The 18,343-nt window shown below is 43.2% G+C and overlaps 1 long non-coding RNA gene across 1 annotated transcript; it reads left to right on the top strand.

The window, feature by feature from the left end:
* The first annotated feature begins 7,948 nt into the window (after positions 1–7,948).
* Positions 7,949–15,765, top strand: LOC129637754 (uncharacterized). Its single transcript, XR_008707563.1, has 3 exons — positions 7,949–8,108; positions 9,295–9,438; positions 13,698–15,765. It is a non-coding gene; the product is annotated as an uncharacterized LOC129637754 (long non-coding RNA).
* Positions 15,766–18,343: the final 2,578 nt, after the last annotated feature.

Below are 18,343 nucleotides of genomic sequence, written 5' to 3'. Positions count from 1 at the left end.
TTTGCAACCCCATGGACTATATGCTGCCAGGCTCCTCTGTCCATAGAATTTCCCAAGTAAGAATACTGGAAAAGTGAAAGAAAGAAAGTGAAGTCACTCAGTCATGTCCAACTCCTTGCGACCCAATGGTCTGTAGCCTACCAGGCTCCTAAGTCCATGGGATTTTCCAGGCAAGAATACTGGAGTGGGTTGCCATTTCCTTCTCCAGGGGATCTTCCCGACCCAGGGATCAAACCTGGGTCTCCAGCATTGCAGATAGACGCTTTACCCTCTGAGCCACCAGGGAAACCCAAGAATACTGGAGTGGGTTGCTATTTCCTTCTGCAGAGGATCTTCCTGACCCCAGGGGAAGATCTCCTGCATTGGCAGGCAGATTCTTTACCACTGAGCCACCAGGGAAGCCCTTGGTAGAGATGTTAGCGGTTAGTTTATCAGAAAAGAGATTCTGGGATAGAGTAGAGAGTGAGCAAACGCTAAGGAAGTCCTCCTCCTCCTCTTTGCTGTAAAGTCTATAAAAGTGCCTCTGCTTTGGGGAGGGGGAGGGGATTTCTCTATGGGGCAATGTGTGTGGGTCTGAAAAAGCATTCTCCTACTTCAACCCAGCCATCTTGTCTCTGGTTTGGATGCCTACCCTCTCAAAAGATCCAGGCTTTAGCGATAGTCCCACACCCTCTACCCGCCCCCCACCTCCTCCCCCTGCCCCGCAACACACACACACGCACTATATTCCTGGGCGAGGCTGAGCCTGGTTGAAGTTAACACCTTGGGCTCTAAAGCTAGATGATCTAAATTTGAATCCCAAACTGCTTGAGTAGTTAGGGATGCATACTTGAGTGGTCACTTCACCTTTATGTGTCCCTTCTTGCTAATTTGTAGAAGAGGGGACATAACAACACTCAGCTCATAGGGTTATGGGGTAGACTGAATATCCTAATGCAGGCCAAGTGCTCAGAACAGGAATTATTAGCTTTCCTTGCCTGAGGATAGGTCTCTCGGGGAGTAGGGGTGGGGGGCAGCGGTAGGTGGTGTGCCCCTGTCTCTGCAATCTCAGTTGAGAACCTGAAGCAAAGCAGGTCCATATAGTCCTTGCCGCCCCTCCATGTCCTCAGCCTGCCTTTTCTCTGGGGAAAAACTTTAGCTAAAGAATAAGCTTAATCAGAGAACTGAGAAAATGCAGAAACAAAGGAAATCAGTGAAAGGAAACCAAATAATAATAGTGTGGTAATTATGCATTATCTTTTCATACTGTTCATGGGGTTCTCAAGGCAAGGATACTGAAGTGGTTTGCCATTCCTTTCTCCAGTGGACCATGCTTTGTCAGAACTCTCCTCCATGACCTGTCCAGCTTGGGTGGCCCTACATGGCATGGCTCATAGTTTCATTGAACTACACAAGGCTGATGCTGTGATCACTCACCTAGAGCCAGACATCCTGGAATGTGAAGTCAAGTGGGCCTTAGGAAGCATCACTATGAACAAAGCTAGTGGAGGTGATGGAATTCCAGTTGAGCTATTTCAAATCCTGAAAGATGATGCTGTGAAAGTGCTGCACTCAATATGCCAGCAAATTTGGAAAACTCAGCAGTGGCCACAGGACTGGAAAAGATCACTTTTCATTCCAATCCCAAAGAAAGGCAATGTCAAAAAATGGTCAAACTGCTGCACACACTAGCCCTCGTATCACACACTAGCAAAGCAACGTTCAAAATTCCCCAAGCCAGGCTTCAACAGTAGGTGAACCGTGAAATTCCAAATGTTCAAGCTGGATTTAGGAAAGGCAGAGGAACCAGAGATCAAATTGCCAACATCCACTGGATCATTGAAAAAGCAAGAGAGTTCCAGAAAAATGTCTACTTTTGCTTTATTGACTACACCAAAGCCTTAGACTGTGTGGATCACAACAAAGTGTGGAAAATTCTGAAAGAGATGGGAATACCAGACAACCTGACCTGCCTCCTGAGAAATCTGTATGCAGGTCAAGAAGCAACAGTTAGAACGGGACACAGAACAACAGACTGGTTCCAAATTGGAAAAGGAGTACGTCAAGTCTGTATATTGTCACCTTGCTTATTTAACTTATATGCAGAGTACATCATGAGAAATGCTGGGCTGGATGAAGCACAAGCTGGAATCAAGATTGCCTGGAGAAATATCAATAACCCTATATACGCAGATGACACCACCCTTATGGCAGAAAGAAAAGAAGAACTAAAGAGCCTCTTGATGAAAGTGAAAGAGGAGAGTGAAAAAAAGCTGGCTTTAAACTCAACATTCAGAAAACTAAGATCATGGCATCTGGTCCCATCACTTCATGGCAAATAGAAGGGGAAACAATGGAAACAGTGTCAGACTTTATTTTCTTGAGCTCCAAAATCACTGCAGATGGTGACTGCAGCCATGAAATTAAAAGATGCTTGCTCCTTGGAAGAAAAGCTATGACCAACCAAGACAGCATATTAAAAAGCAGAGACATTACTTTACCAACAAAGGTGCATCTAGTCAAAGCTATGGTTTTTCCTGTGGTCATGTATGGATGTGAGAGTTGGACACTAAAGAAAACTGAGCGCCGAAGAATTGATGCTTTTGAACTGTGGTGTTGGAGAAGACTCTTGAGAGTCCCTTGGACAGCAAAGAGATCCAACCAGTCAATCCTAAAGGAAATCAACCCTGAATACTCACTGGAAGGACTGATGCTGAGGCTGAAGCTCCAATTATTTGGCCACCTGATGCGAAGAACCAAGTCATTGGAAAAGACCTGATGCTGGGAAAGATTGAAGGCGGAAGGAGAAGGGGACGACAGAGGATGAGATGGTTGGATGAAATCACTGACACGACGGACATGAGTTTGAGTAAGCTTCAGGAGTTGGTGATGGACAGAAAAGCCTGGCGTGCTGCGGTCCATGGAGTCGCAAAGAGTAGGACATGACTGAGCGACTGAACTGAACTGATTATGCATTGTCAAGGACCTTTAGTTCCTTTTCAAGGACTATAGATAAAATTCTGAGCCATATCTTGTGAGCTGTCTGGTAGATACTGAAACCCCACCAGGTGGAAGAATTTAAGTACAAGATGACTATGATGTAGCCACAACATAAGCTGCCACAATTCTGAGAGTTGGCCTCAAAGAAATGGAAACAAACAGACCCTGGATCTGAAGATTAACTATATTTAAAACAATCAAGATGGGACTTCCCTGGTGGTCCAATGGTTAAGAATCTGCCTTGCAATGTTAGGGATGTGGGTCCAGTCTCTGGTAGGGAACTAAGAACCTACATGCTGTGGAGCAACTAAGCCCGAACACCACAACTACTGAGCCTGAGAGCCACAACTAGAGAGTCATGCACTGCAATGAAAGATCACACATGATGCAACAAAATCCTACATGCTGCAACTAAGACCCCCCCACACACACACAAAATCAAGATGACGTTGATCAGACCAGACCACCAATGACTAATTCAGGATGACTGTCAGAGCCAACTGTGCTGTTTCTGCAGGTAAAGCTTTTGCGCCCTGATTGTCCAGAGGTTGGGGGCGAGGGGAAGGAGTCAGCCTTTGGACAGGCATCTGCCTTCCCCCCACCCCCCAGTTACCGGCATCCAAAATAAAGCGAGGCATACTTTCCATCAGCCTGGCCTCTTTATTGGGCTGGAGAAGGAAGTGGCAACCCACTCCAGTACTCATGCCTGGAAAATCCCATGGACGGAGGAGCCTGGTAGACTACAGTCCACGGGGTCTCGAAGAGTCCGACAGGACTGACCAATTTCACTTTCACTTTTCACTTTTCACTTTCATGTGTTGGAGAAGGAAATGGCAACCCACTCCAGTGTTCTTGCCTGGAGAATCCCAGGGACGGGGGCGCCTGGTGGGCTGCCGTCTATGGGGTCGCACAGAGTCAGACATGACTGAAGCAGCCGCAGCAGCTTTATTGAATTTTGAGTAGCTAGCGGCTGGACTCCACTTTCAGTAACAAGGAGACCCAGAAAGTTTGTCTATTTCCATCTCCCAGCCACCAAAACTTAGCTATCACCTATTACCTCCAATGGCAAGATCAAGTTTTGCTGTCCTGAGAGAAATGAGGATATGGGAGCAGAGATATAACACAAGTATATGATCTTGCTTTCATTATTTGCACACTTCAGAGTGTAACCTGTGAAATTTGAGTCTAACACATAAATCACTCCAGACCAACACTGCCTGTCATATTGTGGGCGATTCTCTCAGCCAGTGGAAGTCAGGACTGACTTCCCAGAAGAGGAACCAACCGGGCTAACAAAATAGAAGGATGGGAATAGCAGACTGATGGGGCCTCTTGTATCGCCGAGTCTTCCCTGAGTGTGTGTGTTTTTTTCCTGAGTGTTATTTGATTTTCAACTTTGACTGATTGCTGACTTGTGAGAAAGAAGATAATCTACTTAGAGTTGGTGAGGATACTGTGTTCTCATGCCTGTGTAGTAAGTTTACCTTGGCTGTACTATAACTGCCTGTTTATTTGTCTCTGAATAATGTCTGGATCTTAGTCACATCTGCTCCCTAAGCATTGAGAACAGAGCTTTGAAAGTACATGCCAAGGCCATTGGTACACAAATGATTACACGAGAGGGTGCTCTTCATGCACACATGTCCTTCTTCACAGTCAGAACGTGAGTCTCTTCCTGTTAGGTCTTACCAGCGGTGGAATGAAGGAGCACAAAGATCATGCCTTCTATTATTTCCCCTTGCAGAGCAAGGCCATTTGCCTTTGCTAGGATGTGGCTCTGGCTACATTTTATTCCCAGGAAATAAATGACTAGTCTACCTCTGTTGGGTTATACTCCAACCAGCTAGACTGGCCCTGAGGTGAATAGGGCAGGTGATGGTTGTATAAGGCTTAGTGAGAAAGTCATCATAGCTGAGTATATGCTTTGTAGGAAGATAAAAGCATATACTTCCTACAAGAGTTTTATTCTCAAGAAGAAAGGCTGTGGGTTAGCTGAGTGAATTAAGTTGTCAGTAGTTATCAGATATCACCCCAGTTGTCCCTGTGGGATGTAGTTTGTGTACCTCTCAGTCAGGAACATAGAGAGGTGGGTCCTCATGACTTGCACTTGTCCTTGTTCCTGCTGAGGTGAGATGGAGTCCTTCGTTCTGGAGACCCATGGGGGAGCCCCTGGGCAGGGGTAGCTGTGGAGATAGAGGCCAGAATTTCATGCAATTTGCATTTGTAGCCTTGGGTCTCACTATTTCCCAAACTGACCTTTATCACGAAATGGCAAACATTAAATACTGGCATTGCAGAGCAAACGACCTGCCACTTTCTCAAGAATATTGAAGTGAGTGTTGTGTGTGTTAGTCATTCAGTGAGTAGCCCTTCCCCTCTCCAGGGGATCTTCCCAACCCAGCCATCAAACCCAGGTCTTCTGCATTGCAGGCAGATTCTTTACCACTGACCACCAGGGAAGCCATTTCTCATATTAGCTTATTTATAACCTGTTGTTTTGATCAATAGTTGTTGGGAAGGCATTTGCAGTCACTGAGCCTCAGTTTCTACATCTATAACTGGGAATATTAGCATTAAGCTATGTAACAGTGCCCATAGAAGGCACCAAGAGGCGGCAAAAGCACATCAGAATTCTTGGGACTTTCTATCCTACTTTTCCTGAGGATCATCTTCCAGCTTCCCAGGTCTGTCCTTTGTTGATACTCAGGCTTGTTTCCATTTCTGTCCTTTGCTACCTCTCTGTAGGGCTCCATTTTCCCAGAAATTTCAGAGGTATGCCCCACACAGACCTTGGCTATGTGTCTCACTCCCTCCACCGGGAGGCTGCTCCCAAGGGAGGGGACTATGTGGATTTCTAGCACACAGCCCAATACAGTATCCATACCTAATATTCACCTACTTGTGCTTGAGTCAATGGACAAAAGAATAGATATATTCAGGCATTGTATTTACAGTGGCAGCTGTGGATTATAACAGGTGCGGAGTTGGTGATGGACAGGGAGGCCTGGCGTGCTGCGATTCATGGGGTCGCAAAGAGTCGGACACGACTGAGCGACTGATCTGGTCTGATCTGGGAGAAAGTCTGAACCAAAAGTTGACGGGCTATGATGGTAGAAATTTCATGCTGCGTGATAAGTTCCCAAGCAAATGAAAGAGGGCAGGAGACATAGTTGGGACGTACTGCAATTTACCAGTGAAATATCCACACACTCAGGCTGTCATCCAACAGCCCTGCAAACTCTCAGGCCAGAATGAGGGAAAGAGTAGGTGAAAGGTGAGTGCTACCTTCTGCAGATGAACTGAAAGTGAGAAAGGATAAACAGAGAAAGAAGTGCACAAACACAGCTTAAATGTCTTGTGTTTCCGTTAAGTTTAAGAATCTTTTAGATTTAGTTTTTCACATAATTCATGATTTCCCAGTCCAAGAAGTCCCAGGACATATGGGGCAAGAGTAATGACAATAAGGCCATGTAGTTTCCAGACCCTCAATCCTTGGGCTTCTCTCATCAGGAATGGAGTGAAGGCTGACAGATGACCGACTTCTAATATAATCCTCCTCGCCATGTCCTCAGGCCCCATTATAAAGTCCCTATTTGTCACAAAGCAGGAAGCCATCTGCGCTGACCCTGTTTTGCCCCACAGAGAAGCTTCATGCCACGTTTCTGGAGTCCTGTATGTGTGCTGTATGCGCCACATCACTTGTGGATAAAGAGCTGGGGTCCACGTGATGATCAGGCTGCTTTCTCCTCTTTATACCCATTGATCTTGGACTTGCAGCCTTTTCAGAGAGAAAGGCAACCGTTATTTGGTCTAGAATCTGTGTAACTTGCTGTCCACTGCAGGCCCCTCTGAGGGCAGGACAGAAATAGGCCTGAATTGATACCATTGGTGCCGGCATCACCATCTCCTCCGCGTCCTGTGTCTCCTTCAGGAGCCCTCTCATCAACAGAATCCTGATGGATCCTCCTAAATGTACAGGGACAGTGACCAAAAGCCCAGCCAGGCCCTCTGATTGTGTTAACAATTCAAGAAGATGGTGTGGTCACCAAAGAACCACTTGAAAAGGACATGCAGCCGCCCAGTGGTCTTACCTCCACCAACTCAAGTCCACCAACCTTTCTCATTCCCACTTGGCAGGAAGTGCTCTCTTGGTGCCAGGGACAAGTGTGTTGTGTTAGTCACTCAGTCATGTGACTAGCCCACAAGGCTCCTCTGTCCATGGAATTCTCTGGGCAAGAATACTGGAGTGGGTTGCCATTTCCTACTCCAAGGGATCCTCCCAACCCAGGGATCAAGCCTGGGTCTCCCGCATTGTGGGTAGATTCTTTGCCATCTTAGCCACCAGGGAAACCCATGGACACAATGGTGAAAAATACCTACACTCTGTCCACTCTATAAATGTGGCAGGGGAACTAGGTGAGGAATCCAGCAATGGTGCTGGAGATAATAGAACTGTGTGCAGAGGACAGCAGTTTGCCAGGAGAGGAAGGGGTTATATCTGTTCAAGGGAGTTGGTCAGGAAAATCTAAAACAGGGGATTCTGTCTGCACTGGGATTTGAAGGATGAGCAGGGGACTTATGAAAAAGGAGAGGCGTTTCTAGGCAGGGGGAGCTGCATGGGCAAAGATCTTTAGACCTAGCTCACTGGAAGAATTTCAAGTATTTTAAAGCATGAGCACAGGGTAACTGAGCACAAATTATGAAGATAAGAATAATTTAGAGGGGACATGGCCAACAGTTTTATGAGAGTTTCTGTAATGGTTGGGCTTACTGATGACGCTGATTGAGTTGTTATTGAATTCCCACAGAACACAAAGCCAAATGAGTGTCTGTGATGCTCCGCCACCTGTCAAAGCAGAGAGGGCTCCTGCAGGTGGAGCCCAGGGGGCCCTTCTACTGGCTGCAGCTCCAGCCCCACCCCCTTCTCAGTGCTTAAACCTCCCAGCCTCACTGAGTCTCCACTATCCAGGAAAGGAAGCTCCACATTCAAAGGCCTGCAAAGAATAGCACACATAGCTGGAAGAGAACTCAGAGGAGAGGATCTCAGCAAGAAGTTGCCATGGACCTGATCCCATACTTTTCCACGGAATCCTGGTTCTCCTGGTTACCAGTCTGGTGCTCCTGTATTTGTGAGTAACTGTTCAGACTCCTCTCCTCTGTAATCTTGGACTTGGGGTGGTAATCAGGTCTCCCTTTCCCTGTCTGTTATGAAAATCAAAGTTAACAGATAGGATGTTATTAAAGCTTTAGGAACTACCAAAAATATTTCCCCTTTCTACCTAGAATGACAATCTCGAAATCATGAGTCAAGTAATACGTTTTTGTTCAATCTCTAAGTCGTGTCTGACTCTTTGCAACCCCATGAACTGCAGCATGCCAGGCTTCCCCGTCCTTCACTGTCTGAGTTTGCTCAAACTCATGTCCAATGAGTCAGTGATGCCATCCAACCGTTTCATCCTTTCTCCCTCTTCTCCTCCTTTCCTCAATCTTTCCCACCATGAGAGTCTTTTCCAACGAGTCAACTCTTACCATCACGTGGCCAAAGTATTGGAGCTTCAGCTTCAACATCAGTCCTTCCAATGAATATTCAGGGTTGATTTCTTTAAGGATTGACTGGTTTGATCTCCTTGCTGTCCAAGGAACTCTCAAGAGTCTTCTCCAACACCACAGTTTGAAAGCATCAGTTCTTTGGCACTCGGCTCCTTTATGGTCCAAGTCTCACATCCATACATGACTACTGGAAAAACCATAGCTTTGACTACATGGACTCTTATTGGCAAAGTGATGTCTCAAGTACGTGCACGCTTAGTCACTCAGTCATGTCTGACTTTGAAACCCCGTGGACTGCAGCCTGCCAGGCTCTTCTGTCCATAGGGATTCTCCAGGCAAGAATCCTGGAGTGGGTTGCCATGCCCTGGTCCAACAGATCCTCCCAACCCATGGATCAAACCCAGGTCTCCCACATTACAGGCAGATTCTTTACTCATAAACATGAGTAATTCCCTGGAAGGATTCCTGCCTGAACCTCTCAGGACCACTCAAATTGGAAACATTTATAAAGTATCCATTTTAGGATTGGTCCCATGAAGACTTCAGCTGCTTTTAACTAATCATCATCACTTTCTGTGAGTCTCACAGTGGAGGTGGGAAAGGAGGTGATGAGTGAATGTAATATCACTTTTGGAGTTGCGGATATTATTTATTGCCTACATGTTACCTCCCTAAGTTGACAGTTCCAGTTCTGATCAGCGACTGGCAGCTCCAGCACCAATAGTCCACAATTCCTGTGACCTGCTTTTCTGTTTCACTTTATAGATGCGGGACTTATTCACATGGATTTTTTAAGAAGCTGGGGATTCCTGGACCAAAACCTCTGCCTTATTTTGGAAATATTCTGTCCTACAAAACTGTGCGTGCTATTTGAGCTCCAGCTTTGCTTCTTGTGGTTGCAAATTCCAGGTGAGTTCCATAATAAAAATTCCCCTTCTTAGGAAGAAGGTATGAGGTTTCAAGCTCTCTAGAAATGGCATCATAGGCTCTACTCAGCACATGGCCAAGGTTATCCCATGACCCCACTGCCAACTACTAAGAGCTTCAGGTGTGCCTCCCCAGACAGCTGAGTTCTCTGACTGATTCAGCACAGGACTTGATGTTCCATCTTGTGAGTGTTGTGAAGAGGATTTTCTTTCTGCCAGATTCAGATTCTCGGGAAGGCACAATCCCCCTTAGGAGAAAAGAATGAGGGGGGTGCCCAGTCATGACTCATAAGCTGAGTACACTAGAGTCAGACTTTCCTGTTGCCAGCATATGCTGTGGGTTCCCCTTTTTAAAAATTCCTTCTGGACTGATTGGAAACTTCACTTTCTAAGACAACCCTCATACTCACCCTTGAGTAATTGGCACATACGTGAATTCCCTCAAGAACTGCTAACACCAGCAGTTATTTCCATACACCTCTTGTAACTGGTGACCACTGAGGGGATTTGAGAGCTGGAACAAGAACTTCCTGCTGTACTTCTGTGCCTTCAAAGCAGGCACCTCTTGTGTGGGTCTTTGCAGAGTGAGTGAGTGAGCATCTAACAGAGACAAGATGATGGCTGTCTTCAACTTCAGATATTTATCTACTAAATGAATTGGTTTTAAAAAATAAGGCAGAATCACTTATATAAAATCACTAGAAAGGACGTGATTTGGCAAAATTATTAAAATTTTAACTGAAAGGAATGTACCAGGTGGCAAATTGGCTGTGAATTCTAACCAAGCCTTGATATTCATCCAGCTCTGATGCCTCCCCAGGGCCCAGCCCCTGAACTGAAGGTTGTGAGCTGTGTCCAGATGTTCAGAGGCAGAGCCCTGTGTGCAGGCTGCTCTCTGGCTCAGATTTCCTGTCCTGCAGACATGAGGCTTATTTCTCAGATCCTGATTCTCCCACCTGAGCTCTTCACTGTCTCATTACTGCCTCAGAACTTCCTGAACTTTCTTTCCCTCTGAAGAAGCCATATTTCCTCTCCACCTTTCCCAGGTGAACTCCTTTAGTAGATGCACCCCGAACCCACATTTCTGGAACTGGTTTTTTTTTTTTTTTTTTTTTGGCATAGTTAAACCATCAGATATCACAGCAGAAACTTAGCTACAGGAAGTTTTGTTTTGGGGGTTTTTTTATTTATTTTATTTTTTTCACTTTCTACTTTATATTTTTGATTCTTTTAAATATAAATTTATTTATTTTAATTGGAGGCTAATTACTTTACAATATTGTAGTGGTTTTGCCATACATTGACATGAATCCACCACAGTATACAAGTGCTCCCCATCCTGGACGCCCCCCACCTCCCTCCCCGTCCCATCCCTCTGGGTCATCCCAGTGCACCAGCCCCGAGCACCCTGTCTCATGCATCGAACCTGGACTGGTGATCCGTTTCACATATGATAATATACATGTTTCAATGCCATTCTCCCAAATCATCCCACCCTCGCCCTCTCCCACAGAGTCCAAAAGACTGTTCTATACAATAGGCTCCAGTTTCATCCACCTCATTAGAACTGATTCAAATGTATTCTTTTTAATGACTGAGTAATACTCCATTGTGTATATGCATCACAGCTTTCTTATCCATTCATCTACTGATGGACATCTAGGCTGCTCAAAGAAGTGAGAACTCAGGGCACGTGTTTTCATTACGCTGTCCTTTGTCCTTTGTCCTTTGTGTGGTTGTGGCATCTCCCCATCTTTTCCACGTTGAGCTGGAAAACTAGAAAGCGAGTCCACTTTGAAATTCATTCGTTCACTCTTTCTCTTTTTCTCACTCAACATATGCTCTCAGTTCAAGAGAGAGAGTGAATGAATGAATTTCAAAGTGGACTCGCTTTCTAGTTTTCCAGCTCAACGTGGAAAAGATGGGGAGATGCCACAACCACACAAAGGACAAAGGACAAAGGACAGCGTAATGAAAACACGTGCCCTGAGTTCTCACTTCTGTAAGCAACCTATATGTCCATCAACTCAACATGTGCTCTGCTGCTGCTGCTGCTGCTGCTAAGTCGCTTCAGTCGTGTCCGACTCTGTGCGACCCCATAGACAGCAGCCCACCAGGCTCCCCCACCCCCGGGATTCTCCAGGCAAGAACACTGGAGTGGGTTGCCATTTCCTTCTCCAATGCATGAAAGTGAAAAGTGAACGTGAAGTCGCTGAGTCTTGTCCGACTCTTAGCGACCCTATGGACTGCGGCCCACCAGGCTCCTCAGTCCATGGGATTTTCCAGGCAAGAGGGCTGGAGTGGGGTGCCATTGCCTTCTCTGCAACATATGCTCTGCTGCTGCTAAGTCACTTCAGTCGTGTCCAACTCTGTGCGACCCGATAGACGGCAGCCCACCAGGCTCCCCCGTCCCTGGGATTCTCCAGGCAAGAACACTGGAGTGGGTTGCCATTTCCTTCTCCAGTGCATGAAAATGAAAAGTGAAAGTGAAGTCACTCAGTCGTGTCCGACTCTTAGCAACCCCATGGACTGCAGCCTACCAGGCTCCTCCATCCATGGGATTTTCCAGGCAAGAATTTTGGAGTGGGGTGCCATTGCCTTCTCTCTAGATGCTTTTACATCTGCTAGACACTAGAGATTATTGGCACTTTATCTTCCTAATTCTACTAAAATTCTAGAAAGAGCTCATTAGATAAATGAAAAGGCTGCTTAGCTTGGAGATGAAAGCGTGTATAGGAAACTCTTCCCTCAGCTTCAGTTTTCTCACATGTCCATGGAGAATTAGAGGGTTATGAACTCGTGTACAAGCAAAAAGCCTTCAGAAAGACAAGCAGTAATTAGTATTCATTGACAAGTGTAGGTGGTTAGTATCTACAATACTCAAAGAAAATTTGAGTGATTTTTAAATTCTCTGTTTCAGATATCTCCTCTATTTTTGTCTCCTCTACCCTATCTCTTAGGAAAAAGAGTTTCATTGCATTTGCCAGTGGAAAATAGTAAGCCTGATTTCACGGGATTCAAGTCATTTTTATCCCAATTTGTGGTAGTGTTCAGTACGTTTGGAGAAGGCAATGGCACCCCACTCCAGTGCTCTTGCCTAGAAAATCCCACGGACGGAGGAACCTGTAGGCTGCAGTCCATGGGGTCGCTAAGAGTCACACACGACTGAGCGACTTCACTTTCACTTTTCACTTTCTTGCTTTGGAGAGGGAAATGGCAACCCACTCCAGTGTTCTTGCCTGGAGAATCCCAGGGACGGGGGAGCCTGGTGGGCTGCCGTCTATGGGGTCGTACAGAGTCAGACACGACTGAAGCGACTTAGCAGCAGCAGCAAGGTACAGAAAATAGTGTAAAGATTCTTTCTGCTCAGGATAACTTAACTCTTTCCTAATGTATTGGCAGCATTCTTTAATACAATGCTTAGTGGTAGCAGTAATTGTGAGCTTTGTATCTTTAGTTTTGGAAATATTTCTAATGGGGTTTTTTTTTTCCCATTAAAATGTATGTTTGTGGTAGGTTTGGGGATTATACCTTTCATCTTGATGTATGGCAAAACCAATATAATATTGTAAAGTAAAAAATAAAAATAAAAAATAAAATAAAATATCGTTTTCAAAAAAAAAATCATTAATGACGAGAGTACCCTGTATTCAATCCAGGCTTGAATACAGGGTACAGTTCAATCCAATTATGTAAAAAGCTTTTACATAATTTTTTTAAATTGAGATAAAATACCCATAACATAAAACTTACCATGTTTACTATTTAAAATATATAGTTCAGTAGTATTAAGTACTTTCATATTGTGTGCAACAAATCTCCAAAACTCTTTTTATCTTCCCAAACTACCCCTCTACACCCATCACCTATTTCCCATCACCAGGCATTCGTCATTTTAGGTTCCATCTCTGAACTTGACTCTTCTAGTCATTTGTATTTTAATGAATGGCTTAGTTCTCATGGAATAATGTCCTCAAGTTTCATCCATATTGTAGTACGTGTCAGAATTTCCTTCCTCTTCAAGGATGAATAAGATTCCATTGTATATATATTTGCCACGTTTGTTAATCCATTTATTCATCAAGGAACCCTTGAATTGCTTCCACTTTGCTGCCCTTGTGAATTATGCTGCTGTGAACAAGGGTGTACAAATACTGCCTTGAGATCCTGCTTTCAGTTCTTTTGGTCATACACCCAGAAATAGAATTGTTATAATTGTCTTTCTTTTTTTAATCTTTTGAGGAACCATCAAATTACTGAGTGGCTGCACCATTTTATGTTCCGCCAACAGCGCACAAGCTCTCCAGTTTCTCCACGTCTTTACCAACAGTGCTCGTCTCTGCTGTTTTAGTAGTAGCCATCTTAATGAGCATGATGTGGTATCTCATCATGGCTTTTGTTTGTTTTTATTAAAGAGTGAGACTCATTTCTCCTACTGCTGTTAAGATGTGGATGACATTTGACATTGTGTTAGTTCAAGGTGTACAAGACAATGATTCAATGTACGCATATATTCCAAAATGATTACCAAAATGGGTTTTGTTAATTTACCTCAAGTAGTTATAGCTTTTTCTTTTATTGAACTTTTATTTTAGTTTAGTCCTTTTATAAGAAAAAGATGTAATCTCTTGGCAACTTTCAAATATACAATTCATAGTGTTAACTGTAGTCACCATGCTATATATTATACCCTTCAAACTAATTTATCTTACTACTGGGAATTCTTACATTTTGATCACCTTTTCCTGTTTCCCTCACCCCTAGCCCCAGCTCTGGAAATTACTAATCCGTTTTCTGTATCTAAAAGTGGAGGGTTTTTTTGATCCTACACACAAGTGATATCATAGAGAATTTGTCTTTCTCTGACTTATTTCACTTAGCACAATGTCCTCAAGGTCCACCCATGTTGTCACAAATGACAAGAATTCTTTATTTTTTATAGAACTAATATTCCATTGTATATACATGCCACCTTTTCTTTATCCATTCATCCATAGACAGACACTGAGGTTGTTTCCATATCTTGACTACTATTAATAATACTGCAATGAACATGGGGGGAAGATAACTTTTCAAGATGGAGATTTCATTTACTTGAATTTCTACCCAGAACTGGAATTCCTAGATCATAATGTGGTTCTATTTTTAATTATTGAGGAACCTGAATATTTTTTCAATAGTAACTCTACCAATTTACATTCCCAAGATCCTGATGCTGGGAAAGATTGAGGGCAAGAGGAGAAGGGGGCAGCAGAGGAAGAGATGGTTGGATGGCGTCACCAACTCAATGGACATGAGTTTGAGCGAACTCCAGGGGATAGGGAAGCCTGGCATGCTGCAGTCCATGGGGTTGAAAGAGTCAGATTCAACTTAGTGACTAAACAACAACAACAACAACAGGGCACAAGGATTCTCTTTTTTCCAAATCCTCTTCAGCAATTATCTCTGTTCTTTTTGAGAAAAGCCATTCTCACAGGTGTGAGGTGATACCACACTGTGGTTTTGACTTGCATTTCCCTGATGATTAGGGATATTGAGCACATTTTCATATTCCTGTTGGCCACTTGTGTGTCTTCTTTGGAAAAAGTCTTTTCAATTCTTCAACCTATTTTTTAATCTGATTTGTGTGTGTGTGTTTTGGCTATTGACTTGTGTGGGTTTTTGATGTATTTTGGATATTAAGCCCATATCAGGTAAATGATTTGTAAATATTTCCCCCATTCTCTAGGTCGACTTTACATTTTTTGATGATTTCCCTTTCTGTGAAGGGCTTCCCTGATAGCTCAGTTGGTAATTAATCTGCCTGCAGTGTAGGAAACCCCAGTTCAATTCCTGGGTTGGAAAGATCTGCTGGAGAAGGGATAGGCTACCCACGCCTATATTCTTGGACTTCCCTTGTGGCTCAGCTGGTAAAGAATCCACCTGAAATGTGGGAAACCTGGGTTCGATCCCTGGGTGGGGAAGATCCCCTGGAGAAGGGAAAGTCTACCCACTCCAGTATGGCCTGGAGAATTCCATGGACTATGGGGTCGCAAAGAGTTGGACACGACTGAGCGACTTTCACTTCACTTCACTTCACTTGCTGTGAAAATCTTTTGCTTTTTAGTTTAACATGGTCCCACTTGTTTCTTTTTGCTCTCATTCTTTTTGCTTTTGGTGCCATATCTAAAAAATATTGTCAAGACCGATGTCAAGGAACTTGTCCCTTATGTTTTCTTCCAGGAGTTTTGTGGTTTCAGGTCTTACTTTCAAGCCATTAATCCTGTTTGAGATGATTTTCATAAATTATACACCAGATGATCTGTGAGGTTGAGCATCCTTTCATGTGCTTCTTGACCATTTGTACAACTTGTTTGGAAAAATGTCTTTTCAAGTCCTTTGCCCATGTTTAGGTTATTTTATCTGATTGTCTTTGAATTGTAGTCATTTTTGTGTATTCTGGATGTTAACCTCTAAGCTTTTCCCTTATGTTTTCTTCTAAGAATAAAATAATAGTTTAATAGTTTTAGTTCTTACATTTAGATATTTGATACATTTTCACTTAATACTTTGTATAGTGTAAGGTAAGGGTCTAGATATATGCTTTTGCATGTTTTCACATGCAAAGTTATTCACAGCACAGTTATTTCACAGCACAGTTATTGAAAAGATTGTCCTTTTCCTGTTGAATGATCTTAGTATTCTTGATGATAATAATCTCATTGTATATATGAGGGTCTTTTTCTGAGGTGTCTATTCCATTCCATTGGTCTATACATCCCTATATATGGTAGTATCACACTCTTTTTGATTACTATAAATTTGTAGTAAGTTTTGAAATCAGCAAGTGTGAGTTTTCTAGTTTTAGTCTTTTCCAGGATTGTATTGGCTATTTGAGGTCCCTTGAATCCATATAAATTTTAGGATAGATATTTCTTTTTTTGAAAACAAAATGCCACTGAGATTTTGGTAGGTTTTGCCTTGGCTCTGTAGATCGGTTTGGGTAATAAAGAGGTCTTAACAATATAAATATTTCCAATCCATAAACATAGGATATCTTTCCATTTATTTACATACCTTTACCTTCTTTCAGCAGTGCTTGAGAGTTTTCAGTGTACAGATCTTTCACTTTCTTGGATAAGTTAATTCCTAAGTATTTTATTCTATTTGATTTCTATAGTAAGTGGAAAAAAGTTGGACGCTTACCTTACACCATTTTCAAAATTTAACTGGAAATATATCAAAAACCTAATGTAAGAGCTAAAACTACAAAACTCTTAGAAGAAAGCACAGAGAGAAAATTTCATGGCATCACATTTACAGTGTTTTCTTGGATATGACACAGAAATCCCAGGCAACAAAAATAAAAATGAATAAATGGGAATATATCAAAATTTTAAAACATGTTCAACATGTTTTAAAACAATCAACAGAGTAAAAGGCAACCAATGGAATGACAGAGATATTTGTAAGCCCTTTATAAGACAAAGGGTTAATATCTAGAATATATCAAGAATAATTACAATTATAGAGTTAGGTGGCATCATCAACTCAATGGACATGAGTCTGAGCAAACCCCAGGAGATAGTGAAGGACAGGGAAGCCTGGCGTGCTGCAGTCTGCGGGGTCGCAAAGAGCTGGACACGACTAAGCAACTGAACAACAGTGAACAACAGTAACTCTCCTCAAGGTGGGGTCATAACGCACTATACTATTTACTTTTGGCAGATGTTAGTGTTACATGAATAACCATTCATCAACTTAGCTCAGATTGTTTCATTCCCAGATAAGCCTATAGCATTCTGGACAAGGTCGTAGTTGTTCGTGTATGTGTGTAGAGAGTGGGGGTGGGCGTAGCAGAAGAACAGCCACTCTCTGTAACTAGGATTGTGAGCTAGCTGCTTATATCAGACCCATGTGCCTTCAGGAATAACCCAGGCATCATTTCTCTGAAAATTCTACTTGATATTGGAGTGTTACAACACAAATCCAACCTTAGGGCTTTGTGTATAACATAACCCTACTCGTGATGGGCAGCTCATCTTATTATAGAATGGTGAAAAGCTGTTTCTCAAAGAGAAAATACTTACGCATCAAAGAAAGCATAACTTTGCTCTCAAGCATTAAGTATTTTTCTTCTGAAGATGGTCCCAGGACTGAATAACTAGTAGGAAAAGCAAGATCTAGATATTTGGCTGTGGCTTTGGCATCCCTCAGCCCACTAGACTCCAGGAAAGTTCACTGAGATGTCAAGTCTCTGCATCTACATGGGATTAATATGTGGCTATCTTTCATGTCACATGAGCTAGTAAGACAATCTAGGTCCCTTTCATTTATTAATCCATAAACAAGTAGTTATTGAGTACTTATTTCATGTCAGAAATGTCTTTTCTTGGCATTGGTGAGACAACAGAAAACAAAGTAAAACTCCTTACCCTCTTGAAAATTTCACTCTAGGAAGCACATAGTAAGAATAGAATGTTATACAATATCAGGGAAGTATGATCATTAGGTAGGATCAGGGGACAAAGAGTGAAGAGGCTGCTTTAAATAGGCTCATCAGGGAGGCATGTTTGGGCAAGATTCCACTTGAAAAGAGATCAAAAGGAAATGAAAGAGTGTCTAGCACTGTGAAGACTTGATCTTCGTACGACTCAGCCTCCGAAACTGTGAGAAATAATAATGTCTGTTGTCTAAGTCACCAAGTCTTGGTCGTGTTGTTACAGCAGCCCAAGTGGACTAAGACGCTACTGTATGGGGCTTCGATGCCTGAGAGCAAGTGAGAGTACTGGAAATGTTTGTTAACCACTGCAATTTTGCAGTAGTCATCAAGGCTCCGGACCCTTGAAAAAATCATTGCAGTTTACAGAGAACAATTGACGGAGCTGATGAGAATCCCACTAATGTGC

Source organism: Bubalus kerabau, chromosome 23, assembly GCF_029407905.1.
Source record: "Bubalus kerabau isolate K-KA32 ecotype Philippines breed swamp buffalo chromosome 23, PCC_UOA_SB_1v2, whole genome shotgun sequence".
Taxonomy (NCBI): Eukaryota; Metazoa; Chordata; class Mammalia; order Artiodactyla; family Bovidae; genus Bubalus; species Bubalus kerabau.
This window is presented reverse-complemented; position numbering and strand designations above follow the sequence as displayed.